General features: G+C 38.8%; 1 pseudogene; it reads right to left on the reverse strand.

Moving 5' to 3' along the window:
- The window catches only part of LOC139735142 (uncharacterized), a 28337-nt pseudogene extending 10887 nt beyond the window's left edge, over nucleotides 1–17450 (reverse strand).
- Nucleotides 17451–20291: the final 2841 nt, after the last annotated feature.

A 20291-nucleotide genomic window follows, 5' to 3' on the forward strand; every position in this document is an offset into this window, starting at 1 on the left:
TAGCGACATCAGTCGTTACAAGGCCGCATTTCCGTCTAGCAATGCAATACATGTTCACGCGGCCACGATTGTTGAGTGGGCATTGACTTTTTCCCCCTGTAATATCCATACATTTCTTTTTTTGCCTTACCATTTCCGGGGATGTCCCGTGGCCGAGTGGTTAGAGAAACGGTTTTGCATGGACGCTCAATATAACTTCAAGGTGCCTATATCACATTCTTTTCTTGTCGATCACAGATGACCGACACCTGATGACCCCAAGCGTATCACCTAACTCGTCAGCGTGACGAGTTTCATATCTCGTTTCTTTTTATTCTTCTTTCTTTCTGGACAATTTTGTGTCATCAATATCTCAAGAATGACATTACGGAATAACATGACATTTTCAGGGAACATGTCTCATGACAATATCTAGCCACAATAAGGTTTTCATGACAGTAACATATCTATGACGTCGTCTAGGCGCCATTTTGTGATTTTTGGACCATGTTACATGATCGATCATAACTTCATAACTAAAGGTCATTTCTGTATCATTTTTTGTGGACATAAAGTTCAGGTCACGTTCTATCTTACTTCTTTTGATGCTAATTACCTAGGACATCATTAAGTGCGCGTAAGCGCGCGTCAAAATTTTAAAAGGCTCAAAACAACTTTCCAATGGGAAATCTCGAAGTTTCAGACAATTTTATGCGTTTCAAACAATTTTGCGCGTGCGCGTCCGTCCGCGCATTTTCGCGCGCACAGCGCGTCAGCAACATGAAAATACACTTTTTTTGACAGATTTGGATTCCTGATACTTTGAGCAACAATATCCATTGATTTCTAATCGATTCCTACAAATAACAAAGCAATGCACTTGCGTCAAAGTTCAAATTTCGCGTGCGCGTCTATGTGCAAATATAGTGAAAAAACATGTCTTTGTTTATTTCGCCATAGCTCTTTAAAACGTCAGGTGACCCTATGTTTTTATTGCATATTACAAAAGCATATAAATTGGACATGACGTTTCAAGTATCATTATTTCCATAATTACATTATGACGTCATCATATCGTCATCTGAAATCAAAAAAGTGGAATTAATTTTTTTGAGGTACTGTTTCTGACATTCATTTGCTCGTATCTCTGTTGTTTAAGCTCAATATTATCCCAAATTCAGATATGTTGTACTTTGAACATTTGCCTTTCAAGTCCATGTCATGGTTTTGAAATTTGATGACGTCATCATGCTTTAAATTGTGTTTAAAGGTAAAGACGCAAAATCGGACAAGTTTACGTGTTATGTCTATGGGAGGTGATTTTTTTAGAAACCATGCATTGACTTGACAACGTTTAAGCACCTTTATCTCAGCTGATTTTGCTTCATTTCCTCTGAAACTTATTTATGTTGTAGCTGTGACAATAAGCTGCAGTAATCATGCATTTTATTCTTTGAAATCTCCTCATGAGGTTGACAATTTTGCAATTTAAAACTGAAAATGAGAATGGAATGCGGACCAAACGATTCCTGATTCATCTTTCACGTACATAAGCTTACGTTCCTCTAATTTTCTCGTCGAGACGTATGGTCGAGTGGTTAGAGGCGTCGTCTTAGAAACGTGAGGTTGCACACGTACGGGTTCGATCCTCACAAGAGCACGAAAGAAAATAATATATTTTTTTTACTTTTTTTCTTCAATAGAGTACTACACCTTCGTCCATGTAGAAATCACGTTTGCATGTAAACACACCTATACGCACACACTCACACAGTATACCTTTGTTTTGCGTTGGAGACTGCATTACTTCGACTGCTGCAAAATTACAGTTTTGCAGGTTGGGCTTTTCAAACTGATATAGTATACTGTCACAACATGAAATTTGTTCATATTAATTCAGTAACACAATGTAGTCGTGGTTACTTTGTGCTGATTTATACATGTAACAAGCTATACATTGTAAAAAAGGTATTCAGTCTTCTGTATTGATGATTATTTGTCAATTAGTGGTTTTTGTGGAGTTTCAGATAGTGATAAAAAGTATGGATGATAAGTGCAGCGATAATTCCTATAGTTAGTTCAAAGCTGTGTTACAGATGTTTGATACATACATTTAGCATTGTGTGTGTGTATATACGTGTGTATACAGGTTGGCCATATGACACATGCTAGACAATTACTCTTAATTGATTAGCAAACGTGATCAGCTATGGAACTGAATATGGTACTAATGTATGATGTTAATGATTCTGATTAAACTGTGACGAGTTTAAAGGGATAGCGTAACTGTGTGTAAAAATAAGGCAATTATAAGGATATTTTAGGGCAATTTGATAACCATGCCTATAATAATTTCATACAGGTACTAATGCCTGCCTCATATTCAAATGATAGATCGTCATGTCAATAGCAAACTGACAACGTACGATGAATGTGTTATATATTGAACAACTGTCTTTCAAGTCCATAACGTTCCCCATATTTTCCCGTCGAGACGTGTCGCCGAGTGGTTAAAGGCGACGTCTCAGAGACGTGAGGTTGCGGGTTCGAACCCCACAAGATCACGAAACAAAATAATTAGCTACTTTACTGTTTTTTTTTCTTCAATTTTGTATTACATATTCGTCCATGTAGAAATCACGTTCGTATATAAACGCACCTATACACACACACAGACACACACACACGCCATATCCCTCTTTTTTGTGTGTTGCAGACCACATTGCTTCGACTGCAGCAACATTTTGCAGGTTGACTTTGTCAAACCGATCATAGTATGTAATGACGACGACTGAGGTGTTGTACTTTGAACAATTTTCTTTCAAGACCATGTCATTGTTTTGTAATTTGATGACGTCATTACACTGAAAATTGTGATTAAAGGCAAGGTATCAAAACCAGCCGATTATAGGTTTTATGTCTGCGGGACGTATTTTTCCCAAGTTGCCAGAAATGGCATAGCGACCTCAGTCGTTACAAGGCCGCTTTTCCGTCTAGCAATGCAATAGATGTTCACACGGCCACGTTAGTTGAGTGGGCATTGACTTTCCCCCCGTTATATCTATACATTGTTGTTGTTTTTTTGTCTTACCATTTCCGTGGATGACCCGTGGTCGAGTGGTTACAGATACGGTTTCGCATGCACGCTCAATATAACTTCAAGGTGCCTATATCACATTCTTTTCTTTGTCGATCACAGATGACTGTCATCTCATGACCACAAGCGTATCACCTAACTCGTCCTCAATGTGACGAGTTTTCATGTCTCGTTAGGTGATACGCTATCAGCGTATCACCTATTGTGATTGTCAAAATCTCTCTTTATTTCTTTTTAGGTGATACGCTATCAGCGTATCACCTATTGTGATTGTCAAAATCTCTCTTTATTTCTTTTTAGGTGATACGCTATCAGCGTATCACCTATTGTGATTGTCAAAATCTCTCTTTATTTCTTTTTATTCTTCTTTCTTTCTGGACAATTTTGTGTCATCAATATCTCAAGAATGACATTTTTGCTTCATTTCCTCTGAAACTTAAGTATGTTGTAACTGAGACAATAAGCTTCAGTAATCATGCATTTTATTTTTTGAAATCTCATCATCAGGTTGACAATTTTGCAGTTTAAAACTGAAAATGAGAATGGAATGTGGACAAAACGATTCCCGATTCAGCTTTCACATACATAAGTTTACGTTCCTCATATTTTCTCGCCGAGACGGTATACAGGTTGGCCATATGACACATTCTAGACAATTACTCTTAATTGATTAGCAAACGTGATCAGCTATGGAACTGAATATGGTACTAATGTATGATGTTAATGATTCTAATTAAACTGTGACGAGTTTAAAGGGATAGCGTAACTGTGTGTAAAAATAAGGCAATTATAAGGATATTTTAGGGCAATTTGATAACCATGCCTATAATAATTTCATACAGGTACTAATGCCTCCCTCATATTCATGTGATAGATCGTCATGTCAATAGCAAACTGACAACGTATGATGAATGTGTTATATATTGAACAACTGTCTTTCAAGTCCATAACGTTCCCCATATTTTCCCGTCGAGACGTGTCGCCGAGTGGTTAAAGGCGACGTCTCAGAGACGTGAGGTTGCGGGTTCGAACCTCACAAGATCACGAAACAAAATACTTAGCTACTTTACTGTTTTTTTTTCTTCAATTTTGTATTACATATTCGTCCATGTAGAAATCACGTTCGTATATAAACGCACCTATACACACACACAGACACACACACACGCCATATCCCTCTTTTTTGTGTGTTGGAGACCACATTGCTTCGACTGCAGCAAAATTTTGCAGGTTGACTTTGTCAAACCGATCATAGTATGTAATGACGACGACTGAGGTGTTGTACTTTGAACAATTTTCTTTCAAGACCATGTCATTGTTTTGTAATTTGATGACGTCATTACACTGAAAATTGTGATTAAAGGCAAGGTATCAAAACCAGCCGATTATAGGTTTTATGTCTGCGGGACGTATTTTTCCCAAGTTGCCAGAAATGGTATAGCGACCTCAGTCGTTACAAGGCCGCTTTTCCGTCTAGCAATGCAATAGATGTTCACACGGCCGCGTTAGTTGAGTGGGCATTGACTTTCCCCCCGTTATATCTATACATTGTTGTTGTTTTTCTGTCTTACCATTTCCGTGGATGACCCGTGGCCGAGTGGTTACAGAAACGGTTTCGCATGCACGCTCAATATAACTTCAAGGTGCCTATATCACATTCTTTTCTTTGTCGATCACAGATGACTGTCATCTGATGACCACAAGCGTATCACCTAACTCGTCCTCAATGTGACGAGTTTTCATGTCTCGTTCTTCTTTCTTTCTGGCACATTTTGTGTCGTGAATATCTCAACATTGACATGACGGAATAACATGACATTTTCAGTCAACATGTCTCATGACAATATCTAGCCACAATAAGGTTTTCATGACAGTAACTTATCTATGACGTCATCTAGGCGCCATTTTGTGATTTTCGGACCATGTTACATGATCGATCATAACTTCATAACTAAAAGTCATTTCTGTATCATTTTCGTTGGACATAAAGTTCAGGTCACGCTCTATCTTACTTTTTAATGCTAATTACCCAGGACATCATTACGCGCGCATTAGCGCGCGTCAAAGTTTTTAAATGCTTAAAACGACTTCCCAATGGGAAATCTCGAAGTTTCGGACAATTTTAAGCGTTCCGCGCGTTCGCGTCCGTCCGCGCATTTCCGCGCGCAGTGCGCGTAAGCAACATGAAAATGCACATTTTTTGACAGATTTGGATTCCTGATACATTAAGTAACAATATCCACTGATTTCCGATCAATTTCGACCTATAACAAAGGAATGCGCTGGCGTCAAAGTTGAAATTTCGTGTGCGCGTCTATGTGGAAATATAGCGAAAAACATGTCTTTTTTTATTTCGCCATAGCTCTTTAAAACGTCAGGTGACCCTATGTTTTTATTGCATATTACAAAAGCATATGAATTGAAAATAACGTTTCAAGTATCAATATTTCCCTAAATACATTATGACGTCATCATATCATCATCTGAAATCAAAAAAGTGGAATTAATTTTTTTGAGGTACTGTTTCTGACATTCATTTGCTCGTATCTCTGTTGTTTAAGCTCAATATTATCCAAAATTCACATATGTTGTACTTTGAACATTTGCCTTTTAAGTCCATGTCATGCTTTTGAAATTTGATGACGGCATCATACCTTAAATTGTGATTAAAGGTAAAGATGCAAAATCGGACAAGTTTACGTGTTATGTCTATGGGAGGTGATTTTTTTTAAAACCATGCATTGACTTGACAACGTTTAAGCACCTTTATCTCAGCTGATTTTGCTTCATTTCCTCTGAAACTTAAGTATGTTGTAGCTGAGACAATAAGCTTCAGTAATCATGCATTTTATTTTTTGAAATCTCATCATCAGGTTGACAATTTTGCAGTTTAAAACTGAAAATGAGAATGGAATGTGGACAAAACGATTCCCGATTCAGCTTTCACATACATAAGTTTACGTTCCTCATATTTTCTCGCCGAGACGTATGGCCGAGTGGTTAGAGGCGACGTCTCAGAGACGTGAGGTTGCGGGTTCGAACCCCACAAGATCACGAAACAAAATACTTAGCTATTTTACTTTTTTTCTTCAATTTTGTATTACATATTCGTCCATGTAGAAATCACGTTCGTATATAAACGCACCTATACACACACACAGACACACAGACACACACCATATCCCTCTTTTTTGTGTTGGAGACCACATTGCTTCGACTGCTGCAAAATTTTGCAGGCTCACTTTGTCTAACCGATCATAGTATGTAATGACGACGACGGAGGTGTTGTACTTTGAACATTTGTCTTTCAAGACCATGTCATTGTTTTGTACTTTGATGACGTCATCACACTGAAAATTGTGATTAAAGGCAAGGTATCAAAACCAGCCGATTATAGGCTTTATGTCTACGGCGCGTATTTTTCCCAAGTTGCCAGAAATGGCATAGCGACATCAGTCGTTACAAGGCCGCATTTCCGTCTAGCAATGCAATACATGTTCACGCGGCCACGATTGTTGAGTGGGCATTGACTTTTTCCCCCTGTAATATCCATACATTTCTTTTTTGCCTTACCATTTCCGGGGATGTCCCGTGGCCGAGTGGTTAGAGAAACGGTTTTGCATGCACGCTCAATATAACATCAAGGGGCCTATATCACATTCTTTTCTTTGTCGATCACAGATCACCGACACCTGATGACCCCAAGCGTATCACCTAACTCGTCAGCGTGACGAGTTTCATATCTCGTTATTAGGTGATACGCTATCAGCGTATCACCTATTGTGATTGTCAAAATCTCTCTTTATTTCTTTTTATTTAGGTGATACGCTATCAGCGTATCACCTATTGTGATTGTCAAAATCTCTCTTTATTAGGTGATACGCTTTTAGCGTATCACCTATTGTGTTTGTCAAAATCTTCCTTTCTTTCTTTTTATTCTTCTTTCTTTCTGGCACATTTTGTGTCGTGAATATCTCAACATTGACATGACGGCATAACATGACATTTTCAGTCAACATGTCTCATGACAATATCTAGCCACAATAAGGTTTTCATGACAGTAACATATCTATGACGTCATCTAGGCGCCATTTTGTGATTTTTGGACCATGTTACATGATCGATCATAACTTCATAACTAAAGGTCATTTCTGTATCATTTTCGTTGGACATAAAGTTCAGGTCACGCTCTATCTTACTTTTTAATGCTAATTACTTAGGACATCATTACGCGCGCATTAGCGCGTGTCAAAGTTTTTAAATGCTTAAAACGACTTCCCAATGGGAAATCTCGAAGTTTCAGACAATTTTAAGCGTCCCGCGCGTTCGCGTCCGTCCGCGCATTTCCGCGCGCAGTGCGCGTAAGCAACATGAAAATGCACATTTTTTGACAGATTTGGATTCCTGATACATTAAGTAACAATATCCATTGATTTCCGATCAATTTCGACCTATAACAAAGGAATGCGCTGGCGTCAAAGTTGAAATTTCGTGTGCGCGTCTATGTGGAAATATAGCGAAAAACATGTCTTTGTTTATTTCGCCATAGCTCTTTAAAACGTCAGGTGACCCTATGTTTTTATTGCATATTACAAAAGCATATGAATTGAAAATAACGTTTCAAGCATCAATATTTCCCTAAATATATTATGACGTCATCATATCATCATCTGAAATCAAAAAAGTGGAATTAATTTTTTTGAGGTACTGTTTCTGACATTCATTTGCTCGTATCTCTGTTGTTTAAGCTCAATATTATCCCAAATTCAGATATGTTGTACTTTGAACATTTGCCTTTTAAGTCCAAGTCATGGTTTTGAAATTTGATGACGTCATAATACCTGAAATTGTGATTAAAGGTAAAGATGCAAAATCGGACAAGTTTACGTGTTATGTCTATGGGAGGTGATTTTTTTTAAAACCATGCATTGACTTGACAACGTTTAAGCACCTTTATCTCAGCTGATTTTGCTTCATTTCCTCTGAAACTTAAGTATGTTGTAGCTGAGACAATAAGCTTCAGTAATCATGCATTTTATTTTTTGAAATCTCATCATCAGGTTGACAATTTTGCAGTTTAAAACTGAAAATGAGAATGGAATGTGGACATAACGATTCCCGATTCATCTTTCACATACATAAGTTTACGTTCCTCATATTTTCTCGCCGAGACGTATGGCCGAGTGGTTAAAGGCGACGTCTCAGAGACGTGAGGTTGCGGGTTCGAACCCCACAAGATCACGAAACAAAATACTTAGCTATTTTACTTTTTTTCTTCAATTTTGTATTACATATTCGTCCATGTAGAAATCACGTTCGTATATAAACGCACCTATACACACAGACAGACACACAGACACACACCATATCCCTCTTTTTTGTGTTGGAGACCACATTGCTTCGACTGCTGCAAAATTTTGCAGGCTGACTTTGTCAAACCGATCATAGTATGTAATGACGACGACGGAGATGTTGTACTTTGAACAATTGTCTTTCAAGACCATGTCATTGTTTTGTACTTTGATGACGTCATCACACTGAAAATTGTGATTAAAGGCAAGGTATCAAAACCAGCCGATTATAGGCTTTATGTCTACGGCGCGTATTTTTCCCAAGTTGCAAGAAATGGCATAGCGACATCAGTCGTTACAAGGCCGCATTTCCGTCTAGCAATGCAATACATGTTCACGCGGCCACGATTGTTGAGTGGGCATTGACTTTTTCCCCCTGTAATATCTATACATTTCTTTTTTGCCTTACCATTTCCGGGGATGTCCCGTGGCCGAGTGGTTAGAGAAACGGTTTTGCATGCACGCTCAATATAACTTCAAGGTGCCTATATCACATTCTTTTCTTTGTCGATCACAGATGATCGACACCTGATGACCCCAAGCGTATCACCTAACTCGTCAGCGTGACGAGTTTCATATATCTTTTCTTTTTATTCTTCTTTCTTTCTGGACAATTTTGTGTCATCAATATCTCAAGAATGACATTACGGAATAACATGACATTTTCAGGGAACATGTCTCATAACAATATCTAGCCACAATAAGGTTTTCATGACATTAACGTCTCTATGACGTCATCTAGGCGCCATTTTGTGATTTTCGGACCATGTTACATGATCGATCATAACTTCATAACTAAAGGTCATTTCTGTATCATTTTTTGTGGACATAAAGTTCAGGTCACGCTCTATCTTTCTTTCTCTGATGCTAATTACCTAGGACGTCATCTAGGACACGTAAGCGCGCGTCAAACTTTTAAAAGGCTCAAAACAACTTTCCAATGGGAAATCTCGAAGTTTCAGACAATTTTAAGCGTTTCAAACGATTTTGCGCGTGCGCGTCCGTCCGCGCGTTTTCGCGCGCACAGCGCGTCAGTAACATGAAAATGCACTTTTTTTGACTGATTTGGATTCCTGATACTTTGAGTAACAATATCCATTGATTTCTGATCGATTCTGACAAATAACAAAGGAATGCACTTGCGTCAAAGTTCAAATTTCGCCTGCGCGTCTATGTGCAAATATAGTGAAAAAACATGTCTTTGTTTATTTCGCCATAGCTCTTTAAAACGTCAGGTTACCCTATGTTTTTATTGCATATTACAAAAGCATATAAATTGGACATAACGTTTCAAGTATCATTATTTCCATAATTACATTATGACGTCATCATATCGTCATCTGAAATCAAAAAAGTGGAATTAATTTTGTTAAGGTACTGTTTCTGACATTCATTTGCTCGTATCTCTGTTGTTTAAGCTCAATATTATCCCAAATTCAGATATGTTGTACTTTGAACATTTGCCTTTTAAGTCCATGTCATGCTTTTGATATTTGATGACGTCATCATACCTTAAATTGTGATTAAAGGTAAAGACGCAAAATCGGACAAGTTTACGTGTATTGTCTATGGGAGGTGATTTTTTTTAAACCATGCATTGACTTAACAACGTTTAAGCACCTTTATCTCAGCTGATTTTGCTTCATTTCCTCTGAAACTTTAGTATGTTGTAGCTGAGACAATAAGCTGCAGTAATCATGCATTTTATTCTTTGAAATCTCCTCATCTGATTGACAATTTTGCAGTTCAAAACTGAAAATGAAAATGGAATGTAGACAAAACGATTTCACATGTATCTTTCACATACATAAGTTTACGTTCCCCATATTTTCTCGTCGAGACGTATGGCCGAGTGGTTAAAGGCGCCGTCTCAGAGACGTGAGATTGCGGGTTCGAACCCCACAAGATCTCGAAACAATTTTTTTTATTTTACTTTTTTTTCTTCAATTTGTATTCTATATTCGTCCATGTAGAAATCACGTTCGTATATAAACGCACCTATACACACACACAGACACACACACACGCCATATCCCTCTTTTTGTGTGTTGGAGACCACATTGCTTCGACTGCAGCAACATTTTGCAGGTTGACTTTGTCAAACCGATCATAGTATGTAATGACGACGACTGAGGTGTTGTACTTTGAACAATTGTCTTTCAAGACGATGTCATCGTTTTGTAATTTGATGACGTCATTACACTGAAAATTGTGATTAAAGGCAAGGTATGAAAACCAGCCGATTATAGGTTTTATGTCTGCGGGACGTATTTTTTTCCCAAGTTGCCAGAAATGGCATAGCGACCTCAGTCGTTACAAGGCCGCTTTTCCGTCTAGCAATGCAATAGATGTTCACACGGCCACGTTAGTTGAGTGGGCATTGACTTTCCCCCTGTTATATCTATACATTATTTTTTTTTGTCTTACCATTTCCGTGGATGACCCGTGGCCGAGTGGTTACAGAAACGGTTTCGCATGCACGCTCAATATAACTTCAAGGTGCCTATATCACATTCTTTTCTTTGTCGATCACAGATGACTGTCATCTGATGACCACAAGCGTATCACCTAACTCGTCCTCAATGTGACGAGTTTTCATGTCTCGTTTTTTATTCTTCTTTCTTTCTGCCACATTTTGTGTCGTCAATATCTCAACAATGACATTACGGAATAACATGACATTTTCAGTCAACATGTCTCATGACAAAATCTAGCCACAATAAGGTTTTCATGACAGTAACATATCTATGACGTCATCTAGGCGCCATTTTGTGATTTTCGGACCTTGTCACATGATCGATCATAACTTCATAACTGGATATCATTTCTGTATCATTTTCGGTGGACATAAAGTTCAGGTCACGCTCTATCTTACTTTTTAACGCTAGTTACCCAGGTCTTCATTACGCGCGCGTTTGCGCGCGTCAAAATTTTAAAAGGCTCAAAACGACTTCCCAATGGGAAATCTCGAAGTTTCAGACAATTTTAAGCGTTTCAAACATTTTCTCGCGTGCGCGTCCGTCCGCGCAATTTCGCGCGCAGAGGGCGTAAGCAACATGAAAATGCATTTTTTTTGACTGATTTGGATTCCTGATACTTTGAGTAACAATATCCATTGATTTCCGATCGATGTTGACCTATAACAAAGAAATGCACTGGCGTCAAAGTTGAAATTCCGCGCGCGCGTCTTTCTGCAAATATAGTGAAAAAACATGTCTTTGTTTATTTCGGCATAGCTCTTTAAATCGTCCATTGACCCTATATTTCTATTGCATATTACAAAAGCATATGAATTGGAAATAACGTTTCAAGTACCAATATTGCCAGGAAAACTCATGACGTCATCATATCATCATCTGAAATCAAAAAAGTGGAATTAATTTTTTGAGGTACTGTTTCTGTCATTCATTTACTCGTATCTCTGTTGTTTAAGCTCAATATTATCCCAAATTCAGATATGTTGTACTTTGAACATTTGCCTTTTAAGTCCATATCATGCTTTTGATATTTGATGACGTCATCATACCTTAAATTGTGATTAAAGGTAAAGACGCAAAATCGGACAAGTTTACGTGTATTGTCTATGGGAGGTGAGTTTTTTTTAAACCATGCATTGACTTAACAACGTTTAAGCACCTTTATCTCAGCTGATTTTGTTTCATTTCCTCTGAAACTTAAGTATGTTGTAGCTGTGACAATAAGCTGCAGTAATCATGCATTTTATTCTTTGAAATCTCCTCATGAGGTTGACAATTTTGCAATTTAAAACTGAAAATGAGAATGGAATGTGGACGAAACGATTCCTGATTCATCTTTCACGTACATAAATCTACGTTCCTCTAATTTTCTCGTCGAGACGTATGGCCGAGTGGTTAGAGGCGTCGTCTCAGAAACGTGAGGTTGCACACGTACGGGTTCGAACCTCACAAGAGCACGAAAGAAAATAATTATTTTTTTAATTTGTTTTTTCTTCAATGGAGTACTACACCTTCGTCCATGTAGAAATCACGTTCGCATGTAAACACAACTATACGCACACACTCACATAGTATCCCTTTGTTTTGCGTTGGAGACTGCATTACTTCGACTGCTGCAAAATTTTGCAGGCTGGGCTTTTCAAACTGATTTAAAATATTGTAATAAAATGAAATTTGTTCATATCAATTCAGTAACACAATGTAGTCGTGGTTACTTTGTGCTGATTTATACATGGAACAAGCTATACATTGTAAAAAAGGTATTTGAATTGTTCCTTTAAGTCAGTCTTCTGTATTGATGATTATTTGTCAATTAGTGGTTTTTGTGGAGTTTCAGATAGTGATAAAAAGTATAGATGATAAGTACAGCGATAATTCCTACAGTTAGTTCAAAGTTGTGTTACAGAGGTTTGATACATACATTTAGCATTGTGTGTGTGTGTACGTGTGTATACAGGTTGGCCATATGACACATTCTAGACAATTAATCTTAATTAATTAGCAAACGTGATCAGCTATGGAACTGAATATGGTACTAATGTATGATGTTAATTATTCTAATTAAACTGTGACGAGTTTAAAGGGATAGCTTAACTGTGTGTAAAAATAAAGCAATTATAAGGAAATTTTAGGGGAATTTGATAACCATGCCTATAATAATTTCATACAGGTACTAATAGCTGCCTCATGTTCATGTGATCGATCGTCATGTCAATAGCAAACTGACAACGTACGATGAATATGTTATACATTGAACAACTTTCAAGTCCATATCGTTATTTTCTAATTTGATGACGTCATCATGCTAGAAGGTATGGTTAAAGGCGAGATATCGAAATCAGCGAAGATTGTACGTTATGTCTATGAAAGGGGATTTTTGTTTTTTATCCATGCATTGACTCGATAACGCTCGAGCACCTTTACCTCACTTGATTTTGATTTCCTCTGAAACTTCAGTATGTTGTAGCTGAGACAATAAGCTGCAGTAATCATACATTTTATTTTATTTTTTTTAATCTTCTCACCAGGTTGAGTATTTTGCAGCATAAAACTGAAAATGAGAATGGAAGATGGACGAAACGATTCCTGAGTCATCTTTCACATATAAGTTTACGTTCCTCGTATTTTCTCGTCGAGACGTATGACTGAGAGGTTAAAGGCGACGTCTCAGAGACGTAAGGTTGCACACGTGCGTGATTAAAGGCAAGGTATCAAAAACCAGCCGATTATAGGTTTTATGTCTGCGGGACGTATTTTTCCCAAGTTGCCAGGAATGGCATAGCGACCTCAGTCGTTACAAGGACGCTTTTCCGTCTAGCAATGCAATAGATGTTCACACGGCCACGTTTAATAGTTGAGTGGGCATTGACTTTCCCCCTGTTATATCTATACATTGTTGTGTGTATTTTTTTTTTGTCTTACCATTTCCGTGGATGACCCGTGGCCGAGTGGTTACAGAAACGGTTTGGCATGCACGCTCAATATATTTTCAAGGTGCCTATATCACATTCTTTTCTTTGTCGATCGCAGATGACCGTCATCTGATGACCACAAGCGTATCACCTAACTCGTCCTCAATGTGACGAGTTTTCATGTCTCGTCTTCTTTCTTTCTGGACAATTTTGTGTCATCAATATCTCAAGAATGACATTACGGAATAACATGACATTTTCAGGGAACATGTCTCATGACAATATCTAGCCACAATAAGGTTTTCATGACAGTAACATATCTATGACGTCGTCTAGGCGCCATTTTGTGATTTTTGGACCATGTTACATGATCGATCATAACTTCATAACTAAAGGTCATTTCTGTATCATTTTTTGTGGACATAAAGTTCAGGTCACGTTCTATCTTACTTCTTTTGATGCTAATTACCTAGGACATCATTAAGTGCGCGTAAGCGCGCGTCAAAATTTTAAAAGGCTCAAAACAACTTTCCAATGGGAAATCTCGAAGTTTCAGACAATTTTATGCGTTTCAAACAATTTTGCGCGTGCGCGTCCGTCCGCGCATTTTCGCGCGCACAGCGCGTCAGCAACATGAAAATACACTTTTTTTGACAGATTTGGATTCCTGATACTTTGAGCAACAATATCCATTGATTTCTAATCGATTCCTACAAATAACAAAGCAATGCACTTGCGTCAAAGTTCAAATTTCGCGTGCGCGTCTATGTGCAAATATAGTGAAAAAACATGTCTTTGTTTATTTCGCCATAGCTCTTTAAAACGTCAGGTGACCCTATGTTTTTATTGCATATTACAAAAGCATATAAATTGGACATGACGTTTCAAGTATCATTATTTCCATAATTACATTATGACGTCATCATATCGTCATCTGAAATCAAAAAAGTGGAATTAATTTTTTTGAGGTACTGTTTCTGACATTCATTTGCTCGTATCTCTGTTGTTTAAGCTCAATATTATCCCAAATTCAGATATGTTGTACTTTGAACATTTGCCTTTCAAGTCCATGTCATGGTTTTGAAATTTGATGACGTCATCATGCTTTAAATTGTGTTTAAAGGTAAAGACGCAAAATCGGACAAGTTTACGTGTTATGTCTATGGGAGGTGATTTTTTTAGAAACCATGCATTGACTTGACAACGTTTAAGCACCTTTATCTCAGCTGATTTTGCTTCATTTCCTCTGAAACTTATTTATGTTGTAGCTGTGACAATAAGCTGCAGTAATCATGCATTTTATTCTTTGAAATCTCCTCATGAGGTTGACAATTTTGCAATTTAAAACTGAAAATGAGAATGGAATGCGGACCAAACGATTCCTGATTCATCTTTCACGTACATAAGCTTACGTTCCTCTAATTTTCTCGTCGAGACGTATGGTCGAGTGGTTAGAGGCGTCGTCTTAGAAACGTGAGGTTGCACACGTACGGGTTCGATCCTCACAAGAGCACGAAAGAAAATAATATATTTTTTTTACTTTTTTTCTTCAATAGAGTACTACACCTTCGTCCATGTAGAAATCACGTTTGCATGTAAACACACCTATACGCACACACTCACACAGTATACCTTTGTTTTGCGTTGGAGACTGCATTACTTCGACTGCTGCAAAATTATAGTTTTGCAGGTTGGGCTTTTCAAACTGATATAGTATACTGTCACAACATGAAATTTGTTCATATTAATTCAGTAACACAATGTAGTCGTGGTTACTTTGTGCTGATTTATACATGTAACAAGCTATACATTGTAAAAAAGGTATTCAGTCTTCTGTATTGATGATTATTTGTCAATTAGTGGTTTTTGTGGAGTTTCAGATAGTGATAAAAAGTATGGATGATAAGTGCAGCGATAATTCCTATAGTTAGTTCAAAGCTGTGTTACAGATGTTTGATACATACATTTAGCATTGTGTGTGTGTATATACGTGTGTATACAGGTTGGCCATATGACACATGCTAGACAATTACTCTTAATTGATTAGCAAACGTGATCAGCTATGGAACTGAATATGGTACTAATGTATGATGTTAATGATTCTGATTAAACTGTGACGAGTTTAAAGGGATAGCGTAACTGTGTGTAAAAATAAGGCAATTATAAGGATATTTTAGGGCAATTTGATAACCATGCCTATAATAATTTCATACAGGTACTAATGCCTGCCTCATATTCAAATGATAGAATGATAGATTTGAATATGAACCAGATTTTTAGGAGGCCGTAGGTTGAGGAGACCGCTTGCTTGCTTGCTCAATTCTGCTCAATTTTGTGTCTATTCTACGTTTGTTTGTTGCTTTGATTCCTTTTCGTCCTTTGGACAGTGGCAAATTGCCCATCACTATTCACCCATTTTGTTGTTATTCATCTGATATCTACTTATACATTTGTGCGATATTTTACAAGATTTGTGAATCCTCCACCAAGCTCGCAGCCCGGAGAGTCTGGACGTATAGGAGCTTACACCACTTACGCAGTAAGTAAAGCCCTTCGACTTACTCGCCGCGCTTTACACGGCTGACCACTACGTCCTTTCTTCTCCCAGCCCTCCATTTTCTCACCTATTTTGATATACCTTGATCTATTAATACCCCCTGTGTAATTTATTATATTAGTAGGCCTCTGTAACGTGTAAGTGCGGCTTGCATAATATTTGATATATCTGTCGCACCTTACGCCGACGTTGCCTCATCTACATACTCGTATCCCCCCCCCCCCCATCCCCTGGCGCAACCCAGGCGCCAGTTTGACTCTCCTCAACCTGTCAGCCTCACTCCGCGCAGTGTAATATTTGAATAGTTTTCTGATATTACCTCTTTCTTTGATATATTGTATTTATATTTGAATCCATTATTTCTTGTATCGTTGTACGTTAAGACTAAACGGACTTTTAGCACCGTACAGTCAAACCTACATACTACAACTATACACCCGGCAGGGGTGAACCATTCCATATATAGTACACGCTCCTACCTTCACCATACGTATATAGTGGATGTGCATGTGAACACCGCCCACCTACTTTTAGGGGAGCTCTTCCATATCTTATACACTAACTTTGTTTTAACCGCCATTTTGTACGTATACCTTTGTGTAAGCAGCAGCCCGTTCACTACCGACCCCTGCTCTGCCCACTGAGGCATTCCACCCCCTTTTTGTCCCTCCCCCTTTGTCAATCACCCCCACATACTATAGTCCTCGCCAAAACCATTGTTCAAGCGTCTTGTACCGTCTTGTAACGTATCACGTTCACTCGGTATAAAAGGCCGCATCTTCTCCTTTTATTTGGTTATACCCCCAGCACTCCCTCTGTATTTTTGTGCATTTATTCCCTTCCCCCTAGTGAACGCATAGCTAGCCTCTCCGGACAAAATACTCTTCTTCCGTTTTTACTAAATACACCTGTCAACCTATATTCGTACTGGGACGGTGCATCAAACTCCTCCCCCCATAGAGGTATACATAAATTCGCCCCCCCCCCCCCCCCGCGGGGCGCAGCCCATAAGATTATTCTCCTTCCTTTTCCACACTTGTGATCCATCACTCACCTTTTTGTGATTGAGACAGACATCCTTACTCCACCCCACCCTCTTTCAATCTAGACCATGTCGAGCACAGACATGGCGTCCGATCCTGGTCTCCAGGATTCAGACTTCATTGAAGTGACCAGTAGGAAAAAAAGAAGACGAGCAGGAACAGTTGACTTGACCAATGACAATGATTACGATAGCGATTCATTCCATACGCCCGTACGACCATCCCGCCCAAAAAACATACCATATGTCACTATCACTGGCATAGACAAAAACATAACCCAATGCAACCCTATCCAAGTGGCCAGAGAAATTAACAAAATCGCCGGTAAAGTCGAAGAAGTGAAACGGAAGGCAAAGCACTTTGTAATCAAATGTAAGACCCCAAAACAAGTAAAATCCCTACTAGGCATCACTAACTTTTGCAACTGTGCAGTAAAGGCCGTAAACACAAACAACGATCACCCACCCACAAAAGGTGTCATAAAACGAATCTCAACAAGCCTAACAGAAAAAGACATAGAATCGGAACTATCATCCCAAGGAGTAACTGAAACAAAACGCATTAACAAACGAGACCAAGGAGTACTTAAACCAACCACCGTTGTAATCCTAACATTCTCGTCAAACAATCTGCCCCCATCCGTAAGTATTGGCTTTGAAGTCTTCCCGGTAACTACATACATACCGCCAGTCACCAGGTGTTATAAATGCCAAAGATTTGGCCATAGCCAGGAAACCTGCCGTTTCCAAATGCGGTGTGTACGATGTGGCGACAGTCACATACTTGACCAATGCCCAAACAAAGAAAACCCCAAATGTTTAAGATGTGGAGGACCCCATAGCGCAGCGTACGCTGGATGCACACACTACAAAGACGCCCGCCGAATCCAAAACCACAAAATCACAAACAAAGTATCATATGCAGAAGCTGCAAAGCAAATTCAAGAGAGACAAAAAAACAACAAGCTCCGGCCCCCGTCAAGCCACAACAACAACCTCAACCACAACCACCCATTCCCGCCAACCAACAATCAACTTCAACTCCAATTTCATCCAGCATTCCAACAAAAGATCAAGCTGCCCCTCCTGTAATTAACTCATCCAACAAACCCACCCGTATCCTTCCCAGCAAGCCAAAAGTGAGTCAAAAGGAGGCCTCGACTCAAACCAGCTCCATTGAGGCAACTACACAGTGTGCAACTATTGATCTCGTAAATATTGAGCGTATTGTAGCCTTTGTTGTTTTTATCATTAATAATCTAGATACCACAACGTCGAAAAGTGACAGACTTCGACTCACTGTTGAGGCGGCACAAGCCTGCTTTAAGATCAATCTCGAAGCTTCAAAGATTCATGACATGCTACAAACATGTTGTACGTAATGAATTGTCATATTTTCTTTCTTCTTTTCCTCCTCTCTCTCACAATGGCGGGTCTCACTCTCATCCAATGGAACGCCAGAGGGCTTACAGGTAACGGGGCAGAATTGCTCCAATATTTACATAACACACCCGACCCACCTAGTATACTCTGTATACAGGAAACATGGGCCCGAGACGGAGCAGATTTTATCATACCTGGCTACACAGGAATATTTAGAAACCGTCAAGGTAAACGACATGGTGGTTGTGCGATATATCTGCATAACTCCATTTCATATCGAATAGTACAACACAGTCCAAACCTGGAATTACAACAAATAAACATTCACTTCGGCAGGCGTGACATTTCTATTGTGAATTTTTATAACCCCTGTCTTTCTCTCTCAGAAACTGACTTAGAGGAACTGACTAAACATTGTCTTCCTTCATTTATAATATGCGGTGATTTTAATGCCCATAACCCCATATGGGGTTCTCACAAGCGAGACTCCAATGGTTTATCGGTTCAATCCTTTATTGAAAATAATAATCTTGTTATATTAAATGATTCTTCTCCCACTAGATTCGACTCCCACCACGGCACATCATCGGCAATAGATTTAACCATTGCATCAACCAACCTCTCCACCCACTGCAGCTGGTTTGTCTCACCCCAAAATCTAGGAAGTGATCATTACCTAATACACATCCAGGTAAGTTCACAAAGCGAAACAACAAATTCGCATTCCCTCCAACAGCAACAACAACCCAAACATCCCAAATGGTCATTCAAAAAGGCCGACTGGACTCGTTTCTCCCAAGAAATTGACAACAGGTTGGAAGGGAAATCTCTCACTTTGCATAATATATATGAATTTTATGATTTCTTTATTACCGTCTTAATGGAAGCCGCCAAGAAAGCTATTCCTACAATAACACCTAGTACCAAACCTCCAAACCCCTGGTGGACACCAGAATGTACCTCTGCAATTAGACAGAGGAACAAGGCTAAACGTACTTTAGATAAGACTTATTTGTTCGATGATTTACTGATTTACAAAAGGAAAGCCGCGTATGCTCGCAGAGTTATTAAGACTGCGAAACATGAACATTTTATCTCGTTTTGTAATGACCTAAACAGGTTTACCCCCCTATCACGAATATGGTCCAAAATAAAGGTCATAAACGGTACAAGACAAAGAAAACCCACTATACCACCTATACAAGTGGAAGGTGAGTATATACAAGACTCCAAAGTTAAGGCTGATCTCTTAGCCAAACAATTCCAGTTCTCTCCCCCCTCAGACACCAGCAACACCCCCCAATGTCAGAAAAGTGATATACAATTTGGTAATAACAATCCTCTTAACATGTCCTTTTCTATCACAGAGTTAAACAGAGCTATTCAGGCAACAAACTCAACAGCACCCGGACACGACGGTATCGGGAAGGAACTTATCTCCCATCTACCTCCACAGGCAAAGCACACCCTCCTCAACATCATCAACCTCATCT

This window comes from Diadema antillarum, unplaced genomic scaffold (genome assembly GCF_040938485.1).
Source record: "Diadema antillarum isolate AM-2024a unplaced genomic scaffold, OU_Dant_1.0 scf00000027, whole genome shotgun sequence".
Taxonomy (NCBI): domain Eukaryota; kingdom Metazoa; phylum Echinodermata; class Echinoidea; order Diadematoida; family Diadematidae; genus Diadema; species Diadema antillarum.